The sequence below is a fragment of the Theropithecus gelada genome, chromosome 3 (assembly GCF_003255815.1).
Source record: "Theropithecus gelada isolate Dixy chromosome 3, Tgel_1.0, whole genome shotgun sequence".
NCBI classification, from domain to species: Eukaryota; Metazoa; Chordata; class Mammalia; order Primates; family Cercopithecidae; genus Theropithecus; species Theropithecus gelada.
This window is the reverse complement of record NC_037670.1, coordinates 111,586,147-111,592,282: the sequence shown is the minus strand read 5'-3', so window position 1 is coordinate 111,592,282 and position 6,136 is coordinate 111,586,147.

The window sequence follows — 6,136 nt, the reverse complement described above, 5'->3', positions numbered from 1 at the left end:
ATAAAATGGTACAACCATCCTGGAAAATAATTTGGTAGTTTCTTCAAAAACTTAAGCATATACTTATCATATGACCCAATACTTGCACTCCTGGGCATTTGTCACAGAGAAATGAAAACTTATATCCACACAAAAACCTGTACACATTTGTTCATAGCAACTATCTGTAATAGCCAAACCTGAAATCCACCAAAATGTCCTCTCATAGATGGTTAACAATGGTACATCTATGCAGTGGAATACTACTCAGCAATAAAAAGGAACAAACTATTGATTCAACCACTTGGATGGATCTCAAGGGCCTTATGCTGAATAAAAAGAAAGGCAGTCTGAAAAATATCACATGCTATATTACTCCACTTATATAACATTATTGAAATGACAAAACAATAAGAGTTGGAAGGAAATTAGTGTTGGCCAGGGGTTAGGGATGGTGGGGGCAGGGAGGTGTGTGTGTGACTATGAAGGAGTGACACAAGGGACATCTTTGTGATGATGTCATAGCCGTATTGGTGGTGGCTACGTGAATCTACGTGTGATAAAATCATATAGAAATATACATAGACATTTACCAATGTCAGCTTCCTGGTTTTGATATTGCACATTATGTGAAAGGTACTCATTGGAGGAAACTGGCTAACGCATACACAGGGCCTCTCTATAATAGCAACTTCCTATGAATCTGTTTGAATTATTGAATTATTTCTATTCAATTATTGAATTATTTTAAAATTCAAAAAAAAAAAAAAAAAAAACATGGCAGACCAAAGTTGTCAAATAGGTTATGGTTTGCTGACCCCTGCTTTAGAGTAACAATTCAATAAATCAAATGTTATCTTAGTGCATTATGAGCTGTCAATATTACTACAACTTGGGAGCCATTGAAGATATCTTTAACAGCTAATTCATTTGTTTCAGAAATTTGGATTAAGCTAATGTACTTAATCCAAGTATCTTTGGATTAAAGTACTACCAATGTTGGTAAGCAACTACTAACATTCATTCTTGATGGTAATGTCAAATATATTCCACAACATTTTAGCCACTGATGTTATCTGAGCCTATGAATGCCAAGTGGTATACTGATTTTTAAAAGAACATGGCTAACTTTAACATGAGTAGTTTCACCAAGGTCCACTTGTGTACACATAGATGTGCTCATCCAACTATGCCTAGAGCTAGATAAGGGAATACTCATTTGGAATAATATAAAGAATAACAATTAAAAGTAAATTCTAGGTAGTCCCTACATTTGTGTGCATTATAGAAAGCATAGCCAGAAGCTTGAAGAATGGATTCTTCTCTCTCTTTTCGTGGCCAGTAATCTTTCATTACCCTTTTATGTTCATCTTGAGTTGATTTATAAATGTGCTACCCATTGTTGGATTTTGGACCACTCCTGACAGATTTTCAAACTGTTGACTCTCTTTTCAAAACTTCTAATATTGAGAACAAATCAGTCTACTCATTGGATAGACTGACCCTAAGATGTGTATTTTGCTCAGAGCCTTTACTAAGTGCAGAAGTCAAAATGTCATCATAGAAGTGTAAGGACTTTTAATCAAGTCATCACTGCTATGTAATGGCATGTACAATAAACTCACACAATAGGCTGCATGTGGTTAGGAACATTGCTGAGACAACAAAAATGCCTAATGCCTACTGGGAAAGGGAAAACTTCAGAAAGCAATGGGGCTGTCACATGTTCCTATTACGGTATGTGCATGAAGGTTTTGATGCCAAGGAGAATATGCAAAACCTTAAGCTTCCCAGCTGAATTTACTTTTTTGTATGGAATTAATTCACTGTGTCTTCACTTTGGCAGGTGTATACACAGTAATGTTTGTTAAAATATCCAGACCCAGGAGCTTTAGGGGGCCCTCCTGGAGTTTTTGCTGAGTGACTTTAAAGACCATTTTTCTTCTGCATGCTCACATTGCAGAGGTTAAGCCCATCTTCCAGGACTTCGCTAGTAGTAGTAAGAGATTATAAACACAATATGAAACTCTGCTGAAATAAAGTCCCCTTCTGAGAGCTACCATAACCACAAAGTAATGGAGATATGGCAAATTTGTAACAACAGGCAATCAAAAAGTCAGATGTCTAGGACTGCGTATAGTGTCTGTACTTACATTCAAATGTCTTCCTTGAGATCTGTAAATTCCACCAAATTGCCGTGTCCAATACTTTTGATAACAGAGGAAGGAGTTATCACAGTCTTCTCTGGCTGACTCCCTCATGCACAGCCCGGAGCAGCTGAATTAAACCTCCTCCAGTGTTATCTAAGCCCTAATTACCCCAGCACGGGCTCTGCAGAACCCTTTTCCCTGCTTCCTCTATTCCGTCTTCTCACCTCCATCTCAAAAGAGACTGCCACAGGTGACAAGGCCAGTCCTGTCCTTCAGTTTTGGAAGAAAAAGGCCCTTGGCCTGACTAAGGCCATCCTCACTCCTGTCCCTACTCGCTGGTTTTTATACCTTCACTTCCTTCTGCCTCCAAATATGCCCAAATGTCCTCCTGTCCTGGAAAGTGAAAAAACAGAAAGGAAAAGCACAACCTTTGCCAGCCCCTGCTGTTTCTCCTCTTCCTTTAGGTAAACCTGGCAGACCTCTTGCAGGGGCTGTTCTTTGCTTCCACAACAACCATTCCTGCCTCATTGAAGTGTAGGTTCACTCCTCCCTGCCCCTAAGAGTCGGTGATCTGGTCCTTGTCAAATCTACTGGACTTGTTCCTAGTTTTATTGTGCCTTGACCTTTTTTAGTAGGTTAAGTGAAACAACCTCGTGTATTCTCAAGGACCTGGGACACCATAGCCCTACATCAGTTGTAGCTGAGCTTCACTAACATAGTTCTGAAAGTCTCTGATAGCCTCCATAACATCACGCTTTCATCATTCTCATATGTTGGCGACCAATGCCCTTCTTCTTTCATCTCCTAGTTATGGGCATACCCAGAGTTTGACTCTTGGGCTCTCCTTCCTTTTCTCTCATTTCTGGCAGTTTCATCTGTTCTCACAACCTCAGTTCTCACCAAATTTTGATGGTCCCCAATTCTTTCTAGCTCTGAGCTCCAGCGCCCAAAACTCTGCCAAATTAGTATTTGCTCTGCTTCCACATACAGAAAATATCTAAGCCTACATTATCACCTTGTCTCACAGCTCCCCAAGCCATTTCCTCCTTTCTTAAGATGGCCTTTCTTTTTTTTTTTTTTTTTTTTTTTCTTTTTCCTTTTGAGGTGGAGTTTCAGTCTTGTTGCCCAGGCTGGAGTGCAATGGCATGACTTTGGCTCACTGCAACCTCTGCTTCCTAGATTCAAGCAATCCTCATGCCTTATCCTCCTGAGTAGCTGGGATTACAGATGCTCACCACCACACCCGGCTAATTTTTGTATTTTAAAGTAGAGACAGGGTTTTGCCATGTTGGCCAGGTTGGTCTCGAACTCCTGACCTCAGGGGATCCGCCCACCTTGGCCTCCCAAAGTGCTGGGATTACAGGCATGAGCCACTGCGCCCGGTCAAGATGGCCTTATTTTATAAGTGACATTACCCACAGTAAACCCTGGGACATCCCCAACTTCCCCATGCTATACAGAACCATCCAATTAGATCTCAACTCCCACCAACCCTTTTGTCCATTATCTTGATCATATATGATTGGTTCATTCCACCCCATTTATCACCCTAGTTCTGTCCTTTAGTGCCTTAAGCCTAGGTTATTGCATTAACCCTTGCACGGACCCTTTCTCCAATATCTCTCTTCTCCACCCTAAACCACCCGCCATGGACCAGACCAATTACCCTAAAGCAGTGCCTTCATCATGATACTGCAATCAAAATTTGACACAAGATAAAGACTGAAACCCTGTACCTGATATTTTAGGTCCTCCCATCATCTGGCACAACTGTTCCTCTACATAAATCTTTCTAACTCTCTCCTCAGACCACCTTAAGCATACCAGGAACATGCCGTCTTAGCATCTTTGTTCATACTGCAGCTGTGACATATTCTTTCTGCTGGGGCAAGCACCAAAGACTAGTTGGCCTAGGACTTGGAATTAGAAATAGGTGAAGTGGCAATGAGATACCATCTCACACCAGTTAAGAATGGCGATCATTAAAAAGTCAGGAAACAACAGGTGCTGGAGACGATGTGGAGAAACAGGAACGCTTTTACACTGTTGGTGGGAGTGTAAACTAGTTCAACCATTGTGGAAGACAGTGTGGCAATTCTCACGGATCTAGAACTAGAAATACCATTTGACCCAGCGATCCCGTTACTACGTATATACCCAAAGGATTATAAATCATGCTACTATAAAGATACATGCACATGTATGTTTATTGCAGCACTATAGCAAATACTTGGAGCCAACCCAAATGCCCATCAATGATAGACTGGATTAAGAAAATATGGCAGATATACACCATGGAATACTATGCAGCCATAAAAAAGGATGAGTTCATGTCCTTTGTAGCGACATGGATGAAGCTGGAAACCATCATTCTGAGCAAACTATCACAAGGACAAAAAACCAAACACTGCATGTTCTCACTCATAGATGGGAATTGAACAATGAGAACACTTGGACACAGGGCGGGGAACATCACACACCGGGACCTGTCATGCAGTGGGGGAATGGGAGAGGGATAGCATTAGGAGAAATGCCTAATGTAAATGACGAGTTAATGGGTGCAGCAAACGAACATGGCACATGTATACATATGTAACAAAGCTGCACATTATGCACATGTACCCTAGAACTTAAAGTATTAAAAAAAAATAGGTGAGGGAGGAATGTAGACACCGGTTTCTTTGGATAGATCTGAAAGTGTGAGCTTTTACACATCTGAGTAAATTTTTTTCTCATAAAACATCTTACACCCTCAAGGTGTGAAACTCCAGGAGGGATACAAAAATCTATTCAACCTGTAACCTTCAGGAATATAATCAAATATTATATAAGTAATTTAATTCAAAATGTTATGGAACTTTTTGTTGTTTAATAGATACAGAGCTTCAGTTTTGCAAGATGAAAAAGTTCTGGGCTGGGAGTGGTGGCTCATTCCTGTAATCTCAGCACTTTGGGAGGCCGAGGCAGGAGGATTGCTTGAGTTCAGGAGTTTAAGACCAGCCTGGGCAACATAGTTGTTAGCAGCTGCAAGTATCCAAGTCACAGGTCTGCAAAGTATGTTACCAGCAGAACATATCAGTATCCATACAGGTCTACAGCAACCTCAATTCTTACCTCCTCAGAAGAAAGAATTCGACTGAGAAGCATAAGGTAGAAGGAGAGATGGAGGCAAGTTTTAGAGCACAAGTGAAAGTTGATGAAAAAGCTTTAGAGCAGGAAGGAAAGAAAGTATACTTGGAAGAGGGCCAAGCAGACGGCTGGAAAGGCAAGTGCACAATTTGACCTTTTAACTTGGGGTTTTATGCACTGGCATACTTACAGGCTCTTGCATCCCTTCTCCCACCTCCTAAGATCTTGTTAGGAAGCAGCTGATCACCAGTTTCAGGTGTTTTCTATCTATTAGAAGATGGCCGTTCCCTGGTGCCAGCTGTGACCAATTATTACTTTAGCGAGACAGTTAACAACCGCCTGACCATCACCTGATGGTCACCCAACACTCCTGGTGTGTGTGAGGCGGGGGGCCCTCTCCCAACCTGCTCATACAACACTAGCTACCCACTGTAACATAGTGAGACCCTGTCTCTAACACACACACATACACACACACATACACACATACATACACACACACACAAAAAGCCTGGCACGGTGGTGTGTGCCTATAGTCCCAGCTACTTGGGAGGTTGAGGCAGGAGGATCACTTGAGCCCAGGAAATTGAGGCAGTGAGTTATGATTGTGCCACTGCACTCTGGCCTAGATGACAGAGTGAGAACCTGTCTCAAAAAAAAAAAAAAAAAAAAAACAGTTCTGGATATTGGTTGCGCTTAACACATTTGAACAGTACACTTAAAAATAATTAAGATGGGCCAGGCACGGTGGCTCATGCCTGTAATCCCAGCACTTTGGGAGGCCAAGGTGGGCGATCACTTGAGGTCGGGAGTTCGAGAACCAAGATCGTGCCATTGCACTCCAGTCTGAGCGACAGAGTGAGACTCCATCTCAAGGC